Genomic DNA, 20,596 nt, shown 5'->3' with positions numbered 1-20,596 from the left:
TTTAATTCTATTCATTAAATCTTTTAGAGTCTCTCCGTACTTGGTTTTCGTTTTTAGTTCTATCCACTCAATTTTCATTACTTCTAAATCTTATTTCTTTTTTTTTTTCGTTTAATTATGTTTAGCAGTTTAATTCTGTTGGATGAGAGTCCCACAACTAATTTAGGGAATGATCATCGGTTTATAATCAAAGAATACTATCTCCATTCGTATGAGGCCTTTTGGGAAAGTCCGAAACAAAGCTTATGCTCAAAGTGGACAATATCATACAATTGTGGAGAATCGTGTTCATTTAACATGGTATCAAAGCCATTTTATTCTCTCTCTAGCATAACTGATAGTTAGTCGTGTTCATCTAACATGGTATCAGATCAATTTTATTCTCTCTCTAGCATAACTGATAGTTGGTGGTGATCATCTAACCTGGTATCAAAGCCATTTTATTCTCTCTAGCATCACTGATACAGGAGTAGGGACTATTTTTTTATTCTCTTGTGTGTGCAATCTTTTCTTATCTATTTTTTTATTTTCTTTCTAGCATAACTGATAGGTAGAGTAGGGGTTGAGGAGTGATATTTGAGGACGGAATCCTAAGTTATCTGTGAAGGGAGGGATGGGTTAATTATTTTTTTTTTATTATTATTGTTATTATTATTATTTTTTGTACGTTGTTACAATTAAAGAGCTTGACCTATTGCTCGAAATAACAATGAAAGCCTTGAAATATGTAAATACTATTCCATTAATTCTAGAATTAAAAAAAAGATTTAAAATTCTAATTTTATCATTCTTTTAACTCTTAGATTTTATCATAATATAGAACAAAATTTGCACATCATTTGATCTTGTGGAATAGTTGGTTATCACCTTAGTCTAACATAGAAAGGTCTTCGATTCAAGTCTCGCCATTTTATTTTGGGTACACTCCAAAGCCTATGATATCTTTGTTAACTCGAAATGGAGTAGACGAGTCAAACCGTGGTAGGACGAAGGTGGCTCTTCAAAAAAGACATGATCACGGGTTACATTGGGTCACCACCATATGATACTCTTGATTGTTTTTTAAAAAAAAGTTCAAAAGTATTTTTATGTATATGAACAAATTTGTTAACACCATTTTAAAAATACTCAAGAATAAGATTGAAAATAAATTGTCTATTTGAATATTGAATTGTATTATATTCATATTGGAAAATGTTCATAAGTGAGAGAGCTCCAGACAAAATTGAAGAGAAAAGTGATTTAAGAGTATTTTTTGAAATTTTGTTTCTTTTTAAAATTATGAGTATTAACTAAACGTTTGAAAGTTGAATTGTATTTTCAAACAAGATATTAACGGTTTCATCTCACTAAAAATAAACTTATTTTTTATTTTATTTTTTTATTTTAAAAGTAAAAGATATATTTCAAGATTTTTTTTTTTTTTTTTGAAGAATATTGATGAAACCTTCCGAGGTTCTAATGATATTTTGTTTAAACATTAAAATTTATAATTATTAACTATTTTTTTGATCATGGACATCTAGTTGTTGTGGTGTAGTGGTTATCATGTTAATCTTACACACTAAAGGTCTCCAGTTCAATCTTGGGCAACAACATACTACAAAATCTTTTTTGTTAGTTTATGAAGGAAGGAATCACTGTTAGTTTTTGCACATCCTCATCAGTAACTTGGGAAATATTTTTGTTCATCCAAGACTCATACTGTTGAGAAATTTGTGTAACGCTCACTATATAGAACTTTAAGTTCACTTAAGAGTTTATCCTGTTACTCCCTTTAGAATTTATTTAGACTATTACAAGCTAGTTTAAGAACCTCCTCGAAGATCTAGTTCATTAAATTCTATAAGTTGTGGGCATTAATGAGTTAAATGACCTCACAGTCACTCATAACTACCACATTAAAATCTTAAAAAATCTTTGAAACATTATCTTTCTTTTAACTCCTATACTTGAGAGAACTTTTGTTTCTTGAAGTGTATCTCTTGTCTTTTGTTACCTTAATCTGTTTTTTATATTTAATAAATAAATGCATGACTATATTATATCCTCCTATCAAAACTAATGAGCGCAATAGAAAACGCTAAGGTGTCAATCCTAATGCTAGAAAAGCTCAAGTACTTAATTCAGTCTTAATTCCTAACTTTCCCTCTTCCATCAAAATGACTTACTATTCTTCTTTTAACATTTTTTTTATAAGGTTAACCTCTTTTGGTACCTAGTTTTGTAGTGAGGACCTTGGTCCAGAGTTTTGAGTTACTATCACTTTGACACTCTCCTGAAAGACCTGTGAAGTCGCAGGTCTTTCGCTCAGTGAACAACTTTCTTGACCTATGCACGAGGCTTCATGCATTCCCCGTGACATAGTTTTAATACTTGCATACAAGGCTTCATGTGTTTGATGCGATACAATTTGCATACCTATGTCCAAGGATTCATGGGTTCCTTGTGACATAGTTTAAGTACCTACACTCAGGTGTTCATGCTTTTCCTACGACGTAGTCATTGTCGTAAGACCATGTTGCACTACTCATCGGGAGGTCTTTAAAATATCTCGGGTTCTCGTTCAAGAATTTTTTGTTAAGTCTTGAAGTACAACTAAGGAAAAATTCTTAACAAGTACATCCTAATCCATATGAGTCATAAATATTTCTCTACATGCATAAACCTTACATAAGTATCTGGTCACTTAGTACTCATAAAAACCTTGATTTCTTATCAAGCCTCTTGAGGGTAGTTACATACTTTTTCTCTTAGTTCAACCTCAATTTCAATTTTCTCACTTTCTTCTAGATGACTTGCTTTCTTCCGTCAACAAGATCAATAGTTTAATCAGTTTCCTTCATTACATTGTCCTCTTAGTCAATTTTTTTTAAGCCATCTTTCTTCTGCTTGAAAGCCTCAAGAGTTTATTTACGAACTGAACGAACTATGAAATGAGAGAAAAAGGGGTTCTTTCCCGAGATGAGTTCTTGCCATTTCATTTTGTTCTCGGTTTGTTCTTTCCTTTACCAGCCAGATTGAACTGTAGCTAAAGGTCCAATAATGCACTTTTTTGTCCATACGTCTTCAAGGTCTCATTTTAACATGTTTTCATTCGTTATACAAAGAGGCAACACAACCAAAGGGGGCTTTTTTATATCTTTTATTTTTTTAAAAATTGTGACTCCTCCCAAATCAATCTTAAATCATTCCTAAATTTAAGATATCTTAAAAATCTCAAACTCCAATCCATGTTTATAAATATTTATAAAACTTTGACCATGATCATAATATCTCATCCACAATGTAGCTCGGTTGTAACTTTAAAAATTTTCAATTAGTGTTAGGCAGGGAGGTTTTCTACATCTCACGACTTCCTGAGCTTAGCTTACATTAAAGTCATTTATGTCATTCATAAATCAGTTTAGGTATACAATGTTTCAACTTTTACTGTGTTAGCTCTTTTTTTTTTTTTTTTGTTCACACCGATACTTAAATTTCATATTTACATACTTCATAGTGACGAAATTTCCTTTCGAAACTACCATTTTTAATATCTATAGCAGAATATAAGATGCTGTCGTCTATTAAGTTTTCTTGGTCATTTTCATTTGAATCTATTTAATCGTCAGTATACGTTCATACATTTTTTCCCATCTCTATGGTTATAACACTGCGTATTTTAACTATGTTCAAGACGTCTGACTGAAACATCTAACCTTTGTTAAAAAATCATTTTCATGCATAAAATAGTGTTTAGTAGCTTAATAAAATCTAGCTCCCCATTCATGGTACGAACCTTACTAATCTAAACACTATCAATATATTAATTAACATTCATATTCCAGGCTGGGTAAATCATACCAATTTTGTATTAAAATAAACATATAACTAAGTCAACAATAATACAGTCAATGGTGTCAAAATTTAATTAGGAGTTATAGTTGATAATGACCAAGCAGTAACAACGTATCAAATCAACAACATTTCCTTTTCTTATCTTATGCATGACATACCTGATGATGATCGGGGGGCATAAGATGTGGGACCATGGAACATGTCAAGCCTATCTCGTAGGCTAGTCTACAGAATCTATAACCTAGAACTCTGATACCAACGGTAACAACCCTAGATTTCTACTAACCTAAAGTCGCTATCGTCATCATAACGTACTCTCATATGTGGAAATAAATTTTTAAAACTTTATCATAAAACACTATCATGGACTTACGTGTTCGAAAATATATTTAAAACAACAAAACCAAATATTGAATAGAAAAAATAAACAATAAAAGTAAAAACATCGTGTACGAACCTAAAGTCTAAGAAATGAAATAACATTATCTTATGCATGTGCCATGGTCTTTACTTGTGATGTCGTCATCAGCTGTACAAGGGTGTCTTGCCTTTACCTGTAATAGAAGTAGCACACGACTTGAGTATTTTAGAAAATACACAATAAGTGACTCCACTATTAAGGTCACGGAATGCAAACACATGCAACCCATGCTTAGAAACCTATCATTAAAACCATCGTAGGGGTGGCCTCCAGTCTGGACAAAATTGGATGTGCGTGCAAGTGTGAGTCTTCAGGCAGTTTGCACGCCCCCTAGACCCAACATAGTCAAGCTGGTTGTCCATAGCTAGACATCCGGAGGTCAGCAAATCTCGAGTGTCATGCGAGGCATGATCATGATCATCGCAACATTATGATAAAAATAATGATCATTTTCTTGTCTCATGGTGTACGCAATTGTACCATCGTAAAAGGAGACATTCCCTGATGCATCTAACATTAAATGATACATAAGGTCCCAACATTTTCGTTCATTAAATCCCGTAAAAAAAAAAAACTCCTTCCATTTTCCTTCATATCATATCATTTTTCAACATTGTCTTTAAGACATGTATCGAGGTTGAATACCGTATCATTCCTATCACACATCATATTATGTCGTACCATGCACATAACATGTCCTTCAACATACTATATCATAGACATGATGTCATAGACATATCACATCATATCATAATGCATGTCTCATCTTGTATTATATCGCCGAACGTATTACACCATAACATAAATCACATCATCAGCACATCACATGTAATGGTCCTAGATTTTACTACCTAAAGTCACTATCGTCATCATAGTCTATGTTCTTATGTGGAAGAAACATTTAAAACATCATCGTGAAACATAATCTTTATCTTAAAACATTACTTCAACTTAAAACACTGTCATGGACTTACCATTTTGAAAACGTATTTAAAACTAAATAAGAACAATAATAAATAAAGCAAGTAAATTTTTTAATGAAAAACATCATATACTAGCCAAAGTCTAAGAAAAGAAAATATTACTATCCTATTCACGTGGCATGGTCTTTGATTGCAATGTCATCGTCAATGGTACAGGGGTGCCTTGCCTTTACCTAAAGTAGAAATAGCACATGACTCGAGTATTTTAAGAAATACTAAGTAAGTGACCCCACTGATGGGGTCAAAGAATGCAAACATGTGTAACAAATGATCTAGGACCTATCGTTAAAACGATCATGGGGTGTCCTCTAGTTTAGACAACATTGGATGTGTACTACTTCCCTACACACAACCCACATGTGCAAGCTGGATCCCAGGCAGTTCACACACCCTAGACTAGCCTACGACGTAGATCTTGTAGACTTGACGTGTTCCATGGTTCAATCATCGATGCTCTGTCATCGTTATGTACACCATGCATAAGATTATAAAAGGAAAATGTTATGATGATATTTATTGTGATTGGCTCTATTTTTTAAATGTTATGTAGCATGAAAATTGACGAGCTTTAATTATATTATATATTGCAGCATGATGCTTGATTTAATTTTGCTATTATATGCTTGCTATGTTGTATGAATTTTTTATGTGTACTATGATATTGTATTGTTAGTAAATGATAGACTTAAAAAGAATTATCTTGGTTTTTAGAACCATGTCACCCAAAGGATGTGGAAGAGGAAGAAGAGGAAGGGGAGGACCCTTATTAGATGTAAAGGAAGAGGTGGGGCTAAAAAGAGCTCACCTCGAGAAGGATTAGTAACTAGGAACGATGCAGCTGCATTGCCTCAAGTTGTACCGCCACAAGCTGCACCACCTCTAGCAGCACTAGTGACTGGAATAGACCCCACTACTAGTTTGATGTGAGAGTCATTTTAGGTCATGATGCATGCCATAATGGTCACCCAACAATCCAACACTTGCAATCTACTAGAGGAGCGAACTGGCTACGAGACTTCAAGCGGTATGATTCGCACCCATTTACTAGTACTACGAGATATCCAACAGAAGTTTAGATGTGGATTTTGTCCATGGAAATCGTATTTATGTCAATGGAATGTCTAGACAACCAGAAGGTACCTTGTGCGTCATTTATGCTGCAAAAGAATGCGTTAGTATGGTGGACGGGCATTAAGGATAATATTAATCTAAGAGGGGGAATTATGGCGTGAGATCAATTTAAGGAGGCTTTCCTAAAGAAGTATTAACCCAAAGCGGTGTGACTTAAGAAACAGCAGAAATTCACCGATCTGACTCAGGGTGGACACTCAATGGACAAATATGACAGATAACTTATGAGATTAAAAAGGTTTGCATCGTCATTGGTGGATACTGAACAAAAGATGACATATAAATTTTTTTTTTGGTCCTAGACTTTTAGGTCTGCCACATGGTGGAAGCCATAAACCCAAAGATGTATGAGGAGGCACTAAGAACGGCAAAAATCTCTGAAAAAGTCTCAAGAGGAAAGACATCGAGAACCAACAGTCACTATCGGAAGGAAGCGACGTATAAGCCTAGAGGGACAGACTTTCGACCTTCAACGCGAAGGCCTTAATACACTGATAGACGTCCTGCCCAACATTTACACAGACATCAGGGATAAAGAGAGGGGCCAGGAACATGAAAAGCTTCGATGCCACTAATGTGGAAAACAACACTGAGGTAAATGTATGGCAGGCTCAAGGATATGCTGAGATGTGGTTGTGAACATCAAACGACCAAATACTATATTGGGAAGCCTACCAAGAGTCCAAAAGAACCACCTAGAGGTTTAGGAAGTGGCGAGCGAACTTTGCAAACCCGCTTGCAAGCAAAGGAGTATGCATCCACCAGTAGGGATGCTGGAACATTTGACACCATGGTGACAGGTACGCTATCTATACTAAGTCACTATGCATTAACAATATTTGATTCTAGTTCTATGCATTCGTTTATATCCATGTCTTTTGTTAGTCAAGTAGGATTCACGGTAGAACCCTTATTCCATGTATTATATGTTAGTACACTAGTGGGAGTACATCTAGTTACTGAGAATAGGATAAAAGACAGACAAGTAATAGTAGCTGGACATATCATAAGCATAGATCTGAAAGTAGTGAGTATGACAGATTTTGATGTCATATTAGGAATGTTTTGGTTAGCCGAAATTATGCAAGTATAGATTGCCACAAGAAGAAAGTGGTTTTTTCGCCACCAACTAGACCTAATTTTAAGTTTAAAGGAACCTGTATGGGTGTCACCCAAAAGATAGTGTCGATGATGAAAGCCAAACGCATGGTACAACAAGGAGGAGGGGATAAACTAACATGCACAGTGGACGTAAAAGGAAAAGTGAAAACAATGGATACGGTATCCACAGTAAACGATTTTTCAAGTGTCTTCCGAGAGGATTTACTAGGAGTTTCTCCTTCACGAGCTATAGACTTCGGGATAGAACTCAAACCAAGAACTGGACCTATCTCTAAAGCACTATACCACATGGCTCCAATAGAATTAAAGGAACTAAAATTACAACTACAAGACCTACTATAAAAGGGTTTCATTTGACCTAGTTTATCTTGTTGGTGTGTGCCGGTGTTGTTTGTGAAAAAGAAAGACAGGTCGATGCGCCTATGTATTAACTATAAGGAGCAAAACAAGAGAACAATAAAGAACAACAACCCACTCCCTTGCATCGAGGATTTATTCTACTAGCTCTGAGAGGCGATAGTATTTTCCAAGATAGACCTTCAATAAAGCTATCATCAGATTAATTTTAAGGAAGGAGATGTATCGAAAACAAGTTTGTAGTGATGTAATTCGGCCTCACCAATGCCCCGGCCGTGTTCATGAAATTAATAAACTACTATTCGTTTAAAATGGTTTACTATACCACATTCTATGACATTCCGTGCCGAAGGGAAACATTTTTGTTCATCCAAGACAAATACTCTGAGAAATTTGTGTAACGCTCACTATATAGAACCTTAAGTTCACTTTTGTTACTCCCTTTAGAATTTATTTAGACTATTACAAACTAGTTTAAGAACATCCTTGAAGATCTAGTTCATTAAATTATACAAGTTGTGGGCATTAATGAGTTAAAAGACCTCACAGCCACCCATAACTACAACATTGAAACTTAAACATCATGTTCTAACATAAGTCTAAGAAAAATAAATGCGACTACCCTATGCATGTGTCATGGTCTTGTGTTGCGATGTCGTCTTCAGCCGTACAGGAATGTCTTGCTTTAACCTAAAATAGAAGTAGCACGTGACTTGAGTATTTAAAGAAATAAACAATAAGTGACCCCACTATTGGGATTATAATGCAAGAGCATGTGAATGCAATGATGGGACCAATCATAACAGTTTATTTTCCTATGGCGGCTATCCTAACGAGAAGCTTGGATGCGTAGTTAATTTCCTATACACGACCCACACGTGCAAGTATTGACCCACCAGTCAGTTTGCACACCACCTGGGCCTTCTATTCTTATCGAGCGAGCATTCTCTAGTAGCTCTCAATGTCGGACACCCGTTAGGAGTAGCGACCGTCACGGTAGCACTATGTCAAACATAACGATCGTTCTCCTACCTAGTAGTGTACGTGTCTGTACCGTCATAAAGGAATAGGGGTATCCCCCAATGGATGAGCACACAATAATGTATGAGGTCCAAACATTTTTTCATTTTCATTATTGTTTAATACAATCCTGCTAGCATTTCGTACATAACATATCGTTTTTCATATCATTTCTCATATAGTTTATCATATCATTTATCATATCTTTCATGCATACGCCGAGATTATATTTCATGCTAGTTCATCATTTTGCATGCCAATCCTATCATATCATTCAGAGTACATAAATATGTCATATCATAACGTTTCATGCTTCCAGATATAACAATTTTCATCACATACATATCATACCATAACATATCGCATCACAATATATCGTATCATGAACATGTCAATTTATTACATATCCTATATTTCATATCATTTTCATATAATATCACAACATATATATATATATCTGTCATTCACATGTATCATAATCATATCAGTTCGTCAACATTTCGTAGTCATATCGTTTCCATATGTATGTCCTAGCCATATCGTTTCTTAAACTTGTCATAGTCTTATCGTTCTTATACATCTCATGAACATACCTTAGTCATATTGTTTCCATATGCATATCTTAGCTATATCGTTTCCTAAACTTGTCATAGTCTTATGATCTTTATACATCTCATAGTCGTATTATTTCATGAACAAACCTTAGTCATACCGTTTACATATGCATATCCTAGATCATATCGTTTCATGAACGTATCCTAGTCTTACCGTTATAGGAACGCATCCTAACCATATCGTTTTATGAACGAATCTGAGTCATACCATTATAGGAACATATCCTAATCATATTGTTCTATCAATTTATCATAATCATATCCTTTTCTATACATAACCTAACTATATCGCTATGTCAATCATATCTTAGTCATATCGTTACATTATGTTTATTGCATCCTTCTCATATCCTATCTCACACATATCATTGAACACATCATGATATAAGAGTTATCATATAATTCACATATTATAACACATACATAACATATCATAGTCATATCGGTTCATAAACAATTCACATATATCAAGTTTATGACACGTGCAGAACCACAAGGCACGTGTCAGCATCAAATATAATCATGTCGATAGTAAAGCCATTTACCTGATTAGCTTAAGCGGTTGTCACTAATATAATAGAAATTCAAGTCAACCTATATGAGCCAATAACATCAGTTTTAAATTCGAACTTTTACAAAATTACTGCTCTAATTTACAATGATCAATGTGTTAGATTTCATGGTAACATTAAAATCTTTGCATGAGTAAAGTTTTGGAGTATTTTATATTATATTATATTTATTTATATATATATATGGAAGTTACTTATATATAAAAGAAATTAATAGGGTTATTTTATGTTACATTATTATGTATTTTCTTGTCCTCTCCTATTTCGCTTTATGGTTTAGTTCTTTCCACTCTATCTCCAATTTTTAATTGTTTTATCTTATAGTTTTTTTTTTCCACTAAATCTATCTGTATTTCCTTTCCTCTCAGTATTTAGTTTTTAATTCTTTCATTGAATCTTCCTATCTAGTTTCCCTTCTCTGTTTTAATTTTTAATTCTATCCACTGATCTTCCTTACTTCTTTTCTTTTTTTTCTTTTAACTCTATTTGGCAGTTTAATTTTACGGATTTAATGGATAAAATTGTTAGCATTTAATTTCTAACTCAAACTAAATAATTGCACCCACTAAAATTTAAGATATCTAGTAAAAATGAGATTAAGAAATAACAAAAGGAAGATTTAATATATACCGACCATTTAGCTTTTTCAGCTTTTTCTTTCTCAAATAACTCCGAAATCTTTTTTTGTATTTGTAATCTTTTCTGTTCTATTTTTTTTTATTCTCTCTTAAGCGCAACAGATAATTGGAGTAGGAGTTGACGAGAGATATTTAGAGAGATATTTAGAGGAGGAGTACCGAGATAGGGAGGATATGATGGGTTAATTTTATTTATTTATTTTTGTTATTATTATTTTTTGTATGTTGTTCCAATTAAAGAGCTTGACCTATAGCATAAAATAACAATGAAAGCCTTCAAATATGTAAATACTATTCTATTAATTATAGAATTAAAAAAAAATTTAAATTCTAATTTTATCATTCTTTTTGCTTCTGGGTTTTCTAACATTATATCATACTATAGAATAAAATTTGTAAATTATTTGGTCTTGTGGTATAGTTGGTTATCACGTCTTTCTAACATAGAAAGGTTTTTGGTTCAAGTCTCGACTATGCCATAATTTGTTCGCTAGTAATATTGTGCTTTCTCACGTGGTTGAATGATTTTATGCATAATATTTTAAATATAAGTTATGAATAGATAGAACGATAATTTGGTCTTGGCATTTTATTTGGGTACACTGCAAAGCCTATAATATCTTTGTTGATTCGAAATGGAGTAGATGAGTCTTGACCATGGTAGTACGAAGGTGGCTATTCAAAGAAGACATGACCACGAGTTACATTGGGTCACCACCATATGATACCCTTGATTATCTTTTTTAAATGTTCAAATGTATTCTTATGTATATGAATGAAATTGTTAAAACCATTTTAAAAATATTCAAGAATAAGATTGAAAATAAATGGTCTATTTGAATATTGAATTTTATTATATTCATATTGAGAAATATTCCTAAATGATAAGTTCCCATAAAATTGAAGTGGAAAGTGATTTAAGTATATTTTTGAAGTTTTTTTTCTTTTTAAAAGGAATGGTATAACATCTCACTAACAATAAATTTATTTTATTTTTATTTATTTATTTATTTGAAAAGTTCAAGATTATTTTTTTTTAAAAAGAATATTCCATGAAACTTTTCAAGGTTCTGAGGATATTTTTTTTAAACATTAAAATTTATAATTATTAACTATTTTTTTAATCATGAACATCTAGTTATTGTGGGGTAGTCTTACACACTAAAGGTCTCCATTTAATCCAGGGTAGCAACACACTAAAGCAATTTTCATTCTCAAAAGTGTTTTAATCTCATAATAACTTTGGTCCTTGTCTATCTGAAAAGGTTTGTGGTCTGAAATGTGCATTAAGTCGGTCAAGTATTTACGAAGCATGAATATGTGACATATGTTGTATACTCAATTATTTTCACACCATTTAGGTGGGGCGGTTTTAGCAAATATTCTCAATCGGTTCTAACATGTCGAGACGTCTACTAAAGCATGGAATTAGCTTGTGCCACCAAGCTGTATACATCCGCATCATAACCTTTTGCACGACCTCATTAGTTGCTTGGAAAAACTATTCTTCGTTTAAAATGGTTCACTATACATCATCTAGTTCATTAAATTATACAAGTGGTGGACATTAATGAGTTAAAAGACCTCATAGTCACTCATAATTACCACATTAACTTAAAGAAAATCCGTAAAACATCATCTTTCTTGACTCCTATACTTGAAAGAACTTTTGTTTCTTGAAGTGTATCTCCTATCTTTTGTTACCTAAATCTGTTCCTTATATTTTGCTAGATTATATCTTCCTACCAAAACTAATGTGGTCAATAGAAAATGTTAAAGGTGTCAAACCTAAAACCTCGAATATTTAATTCAGTCTTAATTCCCAACTTTCCAACTCCCTTCAAAATGACTTACTTTCTTCTTTTTAACAATTTTTATTATAAGGTTAACTCCTTTTGGTACCTAGTTTTGTAGTGAGGACCTTGGTTCGGAGTTTTGAGTTACTATCCCTTTGACACTCTCCTGAAAGACCTATGGGGTCTTATGCTCAGTGAACAACTCTTTCTTGACCTATGCACGAGGCTTTATGCATTCCCCGCAAGATAGTCTTAATACTTGCATCCAAAGCTTCATGTATTTGGTGCGGTACAATCTGTGTACCTATGTCCAAGGCTTCACGGGTTCCTTGCGACATAGTTTAAGTACCTACACCTAGGTATTCATGTGTTTCCTATGACGTAGTCATTGTTGTAAGACCATATTGCACTATTCATTAGGAGGTCTTTAAAATATCTCGGGTTCTTGTCCAAGAGTTTTTTTGTTAAATCTTGAAGTACAACTAAGGAAAAATTCTTAACAAGTACACTCGAATCCATATGAGTCATAAACATTTATCTACATGCATAAATTTTTCATAAGTATCTTGTCACTTGGTTTTCATAAAAACCTTGATTTTTTACCAAGTGTCTTGAAGGGTAGTTATATACTTTTTGTTTAGCTCATATCCCTAAGTTGTTATAATATCCTTAAAATCTTTCAAACATACCCTTATATTCTAAATGAGTCTCATAAATTGAGTCTTAGGTCTTGAAAACATCTTAGAATTCTTATAGAGATATTTTGGTCATTTACTGTCCCAAATCTTGGTTTGAATTTTCAACATATTCCAATGGCCTTGTAACATAAGGCTCCTCATTAAATTAAATGCCATTTAGGGGTCACTTTGGTCATAAACCAGCACTATATAATTATAGGGGCATTTTAGTCATTTTACACATACCCTTGGTTTAGCCTCTTATCATAATCTAATTATCATCCGATTTCATAATAACCTTATCATGTCATTTTGAACCTTCTCCTAAAATTTCATGAGAAATAGAATCTATTTAGTATGATTGTGGTTTAGGCACTTCATTGAAATCAACATTCGTGTCTCGATAAACTTAAATACTTACCTTAACCTTAATTTCAATTTTCTCACTTTCTTCAAGATGACTTGCTTTCTTCGGTCAACAAGAACAACAGTTTAATCAATTCCCTTCATTACATTGTCCTTCTAATCAATTTTTTTAAGTCTTGCTAAAGGTCCAATAATGCACTTTTTTATCTATACGTCCTCGAGGTTTCATTTCAACAATTTTTCATTCATCATATGAAAAGGCAACACAACCAACGGGGCTTTTTTATATTTTTTATTTTTTTTAATAGTGTGACTCCTCCCAAATCAATCTTAAATCATTCCTAAATTTAAGATATCTTGAAAATCTCAAACTTCAATTCATGTTTATAAATATTTATAAAACTTTGACCATGATCGTAATATCTTATCCACACTGTGACTCGATTGTAAGTTTAAAAATTTTCAATTAGTGTTAGGCAGGGAGGCTTTCTACGTCTCACTACTTCCCGAGCTTAGCTCACATTAAAGTCATTTATGTCATTCATAAAAATCAGTTTAGGTATACAATGTTTCAACTTTTACGGTGTTAGGTCATAATTTTTTTTTTTTTGTTCACACTGATACATAAATTTCATATTTACATACTTCATACTGACGAAATTTCCTTTCGACACTACAACTTTTAATATCTGTAGCAGACTATAAGATGCAGTTGTCTATCAAGTTTTCTTGGTCATTTTCATTTGAATCTACTTAATCGTCAGTATACATTGATACATTTTTTCCCATGTCTATGGTTATAACACTGCATATTTTAACTATGTTCAAGACGTTCGACTGAAACATCTAACCTTTGTTAGCAAAATCATTTTCATGCATAAAATAGTGTTTAGTAGCTTAATAAATTCTAGCACCCCATTCACGTACAAACCTTGCTAAATCTAAACAATATCAATATATTAATTAACATTCATATTCCATGCAAGGTAAATCATACCATATTCTATATTAAAATAAACTTAAACTAAGTCAACAATAATGTAGTCAACTATATTACAGTCAACTATAATACACTTAATGGTGTCAAAATTTAATTACAAGTTATAGTTGATAATGACTAAGCAATAACAACATAAGCAAACAACAACATTTCCTTTTCTTATCTTATGCATGACATACTTGATAATGACGAGGCATAAGATGTGGGACCAAGGAACATGTCAAGCCTATCTCGTAGGCTAGTCTACAGAATCTATAACCTAGAGCTCTGATACCAACTGTAATGACCCTATATTTCTACTAACCTAAAGTCGCTATCGTCATCATAACATATTCTCTTATGCGGAAATAAACCTTTAAAACTTCATCATAAAACACTGTCATGGACTTGCGTGTTCGAAAACATATTTAAAACAACATAACCAAATATTGAATAGAAAAAATAAACATTAAAAGTAAAAACACCGTGTACTAACCTAAAGTCCAAGAAATGAAATATCATTATCCTATGCATGTGCTATGGTCTTTACTTATGATGTCGTCATCAACCATACAGGGGTGTCTTGCCTTTACCTGAAATAGAAGTAGCACACGACTTGAGTATTTTAGGAAATACTCAACAAGTGACTCCACTATTAGGGTTACAGAATGCAAACACATACAACCCATGCTTAGGGACCTATCATTAAAACCATCATAGGGGTGGCCTCCAGTCTGGACAAAATTGGATGTGCGTGCAAGCGTGAGTCTTCAGGCATTTCGCACACCACCTAGACCCATCATAGTCGAGTTGGTTGTCCATAGCCAGACGTCTGGAGGTCAGCAAACCCCGAGTGTAATGCAAGACATGATCATGATCATGATCATCACAATCATCATCATATTCATAGTATACGCATTTGTACTCCTCGTGAATGAAAAAAATAATAACATCATAATGAAAAATGTTTAAAAATTATAGAACTGTAACAAAAAAATTGGAGTTGAAAATGTTCATACAATTGAAAATGATGGAATTTTGGATAATCTCTTCTTTCTCTCTCTTCCATCAAATCTCTTCATTCTTGAATTCTTCCATCTAAAGAAGAGGGAAGAGAAAGAGAGGAGAGAAAAAAAAATATATTATAATTTTTAAATAAAAGTAAGATGTCAAGTCAATTTTATGCTAGTAATTAACAAAAAGAAAAAATTGATGGAGTGATCAAGAATGCTACCCAATGAGCTTATACGAGAATGATTCATATTCCTAAAATATATAGCTACGAAATATTATATGAGAATGATTCATATACCTAAAATATTTAGTTACCATGAATTGGGTCAAGGATATCATTAACTACCTTAATGAATCCTTTGTAAATATGACTTATTTACGGCCTCTTACCGACTTTTGATTTGTCTATCCATAAAAGGCATTTGAATGAGTCAATATCTAGGTGACCATCTTTCGTAGGGGATGATTCAAGAAACGCTGCAAGACCCTACCTGAGTCATACTCACAAATGATTCATTATATTTGCAAATAACATGATCGTGATAACTAACAAATAAATTCAATAATGGGGTTGTTGTCCATACATGATTGGATTATTGGATAGCTTAAAGTTAGAACTATTTATCATATAATGCAGCGATACAATTTTCTTGAAAATGACTAACTTTTCCAATACTCTTATCATCCACACCCCTTGACAAGCAAAAAGAAAGCTGTCACAAACTCTACTTCAGCAGTGGACAAAGAAACTACGTGTTCTTTTGGACGACTAAGACACTTTTCCTTCACTAAGTAGAAACACATGACCAAAAGTGTTTCTCATCGTCTATATCTCCTGCATAATCATATCAGTATATGCTATTAACTCTTGATTATCTCTTTTCGATAAAGAACTCTCAAATGCATAGTGTATTTCAATCATCTCAACACCCATTTTAAGTAATTTTGACTCCCACTCTATGTTCCATTAAAACTTGAATAATTATCTAATTTGCTTCTATTGTATAGTACTTTTAGAAATATTTTTTAGCCAAGAAATAATCACAGGCATATCTCTTTTTACTATTTGTGATTCAAACACTGTCAAAATTTTCAATCATTCTAAAAGTTAGGCACTTACAAAAAGATAATTAGCTCAATTTGTTATGATCCCAAATTTATATACCTAAATAAATGAAAAGCTTAGATTAATATAATATATATTTTAATCCTATAGAGAAATAAATAAAATAAATTTTACATTTGTGTATTAGAAATGTTCGTAGGTTGGATTTGATTCGAGATATTTTTTAGATCCAACCCAACCATAAATTTTTTAGTTAGATTGGTTCAGGTTGTTCGCCTCATTTACCCACACTTTTGTTATTAATAAAAATAAAACGTTAGTTCATAAAATATTTATTTATTTATTTTCAATTATTTAATTAAGGCAATTCAATTTCAATATATATTTTAAAAAATTGTTAAAAATTATTTTTAAGAGTTATTGGAGAAGAAAAAATAAAAATAATAATTATGTGTATATAACTATATCACATGAAAATATGTATTTTAAAAATTAACAATAAATTCAAGTGTAACGACCCTAGTTTTCTAGTAACCTAAAGTCGCTAACGTCATCATAACGTATTTTCTTATGCAGAAATAAATGCTTAAACTTTCTCATAAAACACTGCCATAGACTAACGTGTTTGAAAATATCTTTAAAACAACGTAACGAAATACTGAATAAAATAAATAAACATTAAAAGAAATAACACCCTATTCTAACCTAAACTCTAGAAAATTACATACAACTATCCTATGCATGTGTCATGGTCTTGACTTGCGATGTCGTCGTCAGCCGTACATGGGTGTCTTGCCTTTACTTGAAGTAGAAGTAGCACGTGGCTTGAGTATTTTTAGAAATACTCAGCAAGTGATCTCACTATTGGTGTTAGATGCAATCATGAATGAGACCTTCCATTTCAATCCCCTTAGGCGACTATTATCCTAAGTGGGTAATTGGATGTGTATTTACTATTGTACACATGGCCTACACGTGCGAGTATGACCCACCAATCGGTTCGCACACCTCCTAGGCCCCTTTCTTGGTCGAACTAGCATTCTTTGGTGCTGTAGCTGGACACTCGGTAGGAGTAGTGATCGTTACAACATTATGATAAAAATAATAACCATTTTCTTGCCTCATAACGTATGTGTGTGTACCATCGTAAAAGGAGAGATTCCCTGATACATCTAACATAAAATGATGCATAAGGTCCCAACATTTTCATTAATTAAATCACCTAAAAAAAACTCCTTCCATTTTCCTTCATATCATATCATTTTTCAACATAGTCTTTAAGACATGTATCAGGGTTGAATACCATATCATTCCTATCATACATCATATTACGTCGTATCATGCACATAACATGTCCTTCAACATATTATATCATAGAAATATCATATCATAGACATATCACATCATATCATAATGCGTGTCTCATCATGTATTATATCGCCGAACGTATTACACCATAACATAAATCATATCAACAGCATATCACATGTAATGACCTTAGATTTTTACTAACCTAAAGTCACTACCGTCATCATAGCCTATGCTCTTATGTGGAATAAACATTTAAAACATCATTGTGAAACATAATCTGGATTTTAAAACATTACTTCAACTTAAAACACTGTCATGGATTTACGAGTTTGAAAACGTATTTAAAACTAGATAAGGATAAAAATAAATAAAGCAAGTAAAAATTTTAATGAAAAACATCCTATACTAGCGTAAGTCTAAGAAAATAAAATATTACTATCCTATGCACATGGCATGGTCTCTGATTGCAATGTCGTCGTCAACGGTACAAGGGTACCTTACCTTTACCTAAGGTAGAAATAACACATGACTTGAGTATTTTAAGAAATACTAAGTAAGTGACCCCACTTATGAGGTCAAAGAATGCAAATATGTGTAACTCATGAATTAGGGACCTATCATTAAAACGATCATGGGGTGTCCTCCAGTTTAGACAACATTGGATGTGTAGTACTTCCCTACACACAACCCACACGTGCGAGCGTGGATCTCCTCCAGACGTTTTACACCCCCTAGACTAGCCTACAATGTAGATCTTGTATACTTGACATGTTCCATGGTCCAATCATCGATACTCTATCACCATCAGGTACATCATGCATAAGATAAAAAAAAGGAAAATGTTATGATGATATTTATGGTGATTGGCTGTATGTTTTAAATATTATGTAGCATAAAAATTGACGAGCTTTAATTATATTATATATTGCAGCATGATGCTTGATTTAATTTTGCTATTATACGCTTGCAATGTTGTATGAATTTTTTATGTGTACTATGATATTGTATTGTTAGTAAATGATAGACTTAAATAGAATTATCTTGGTTTTTAGAACCATGTCACCCAAAGGATGTGGAAGAGGAAGAAGAGGAAGGGGAGGACCCCCTATTAGATGTAGAGTTAGAGGTGAGGCTAAAGAGAGCTCACGTCGAGAAGGATTAGTAACAAGGAAGGATGCAGCTGCATTGCCTCAAGTTGTACCGCCACAAGCTGCACCACCTCTAGCAGCACTAGTGACTGGAATAGACCCCACTACTAGTTTGATGCGGGAGTCGTTTTAGGTCATGATGCATGCCATAATGGTCACCCAACGAGCATACACTTGCAATCTACTATAGGAGTGAACTGGCTACGAGACTTCGAGCGGTATGATCCACACCAATTCACTAGTACTACGAGAGATCCAACAGAAGTTTAGATGTGGATTTCGTCCATGAAAATCATATTTACGTCAATGGAATGTTTGGACAACCAGAAGGTACGTTGTGCGTCATTTATGCTGCAAAAAAACATGTAAGTATGGTGGACGGACAATAAGGATAATATTAACCAAGAGGGGGAATCATGGCATGAGATCAATTTAAGGAGGCTTTCCTAAAGAAGTATTATGCCAAAGTAGTGTGACTTAAGAAACGGCAGAAATTCACCAATCTGACTCATGGTGGACACTCAATGGATAAATATGACATAATTTATGAGATTAAAAAGGTTTGCGCCGTCATTGGTGGATACTGAACAAAAGTTGACCGATAAATTTCTTTTGGGCCTAGACTCATAGGTCTGTCGCATGGTGGAATCCATAAACCCAAAGATTTATGAGGAGGCAATCAGAACAACCAAAATCTCTCGAAAAGTCTCAAGAGGAAAGACATCGAGAACCAGTGGCCACTGTCAGAAGGAAGCGATCATATGAGCCTAGAGGGAAAGACTATCAACCACCAATGTGAAGGCCTCGATACACTGATAGACGTCCTACCTAACATGTACATAGACACCTATGGATAAAGAGAGGGGCCAGGAACATGAGAAGTTTCGGTGCCACTAATGCGGAAAACAACATTGAGGCAAATGTATGGCAAGCTCAAGGATATGTTCAGATGTGGTCGTGAACATCAAACGACCAAATGCTATACTGGGAAGGGTACCAAGAGTCGAATAGAACCACTTAGAGTTCTAGAAAGTGGCGAGCGAACTGTGCAAACCCGCTCGCAAGCAAATGAGTATGCATCCACCAGTAGGGATGCTAGAACATTTGACACCGTGGTGACAAGTACGCTATCTATACTAAGTCGCTACGCGTTAACGTTATTTGATTCTAGTTCTACGCATTCCTTTATATCCATGCCTTTTGTTAGTCAAACAGGATTCACGGTAGAACCCTTATTGTATGTATTATATGTTAGTACCCCAGTGGGAGTAGATCTAGTTATTGAGAATAGGATAAAAGACGGACAAGTAATAGTGGCTGGACAAATCATAAGCGTAGACCTGAAAGTAGTGAGTATGACCGATTTTGATGTCATATTATGAATGTTTTGGTTAGCCGAGAACTATGCAAGTATAGATTGCCACAAGAAGAAAGTGGTTTTTTCGCCACCAACTAGACCTAACTTTAAGTTTAAAGGAACCTGCACGGGAGTCATTCCAAAGATAGTGTCGATGATGAAAGCCAAACGCTTGGTACAACAA

At 33.6% G+C, this 20,596-nt stretch overlaps 1 non-coding gene across 1 annotated transcript; it reads left to right on the top strand.

The window, feature by feature from the left end:
* Positions 1 to 1,525: 1,525 nt before the first annotated feature.
* Positions 1,526 to 1,598, top strand: TRNAV-UAC. The gene has a single exon. It is a non-coding gene; the product is annotated as a tRNA-Val (tRNA).
* Positions 1,599 to 20,596: the final 18,998 nt, after the last annotated feature.

Source organism: Cucurbita moschata, unplaced genomic scaffold, assembly GCF_002738365.1.
Source record: "Cucurbita moschata cultivar Rifu unplaced genomic scaffold, Cmos_1.0 Cmo_Scf00039, whole genome shotgun sequence".
Taxonomy (NCBI): domain Eukaryota; kingdom Viridiplantae; phylum Streptophyta; class Magnoliopsida; order Cucurbitales; family Cucurbitaceae; genus Cucurbita; species Cucurbita moschata.
The sequence above is the reverse complement of the archived record's forward strand: the minus strand, read 5'-3'. Positions and strand labels throughout refer to the sequence as shown.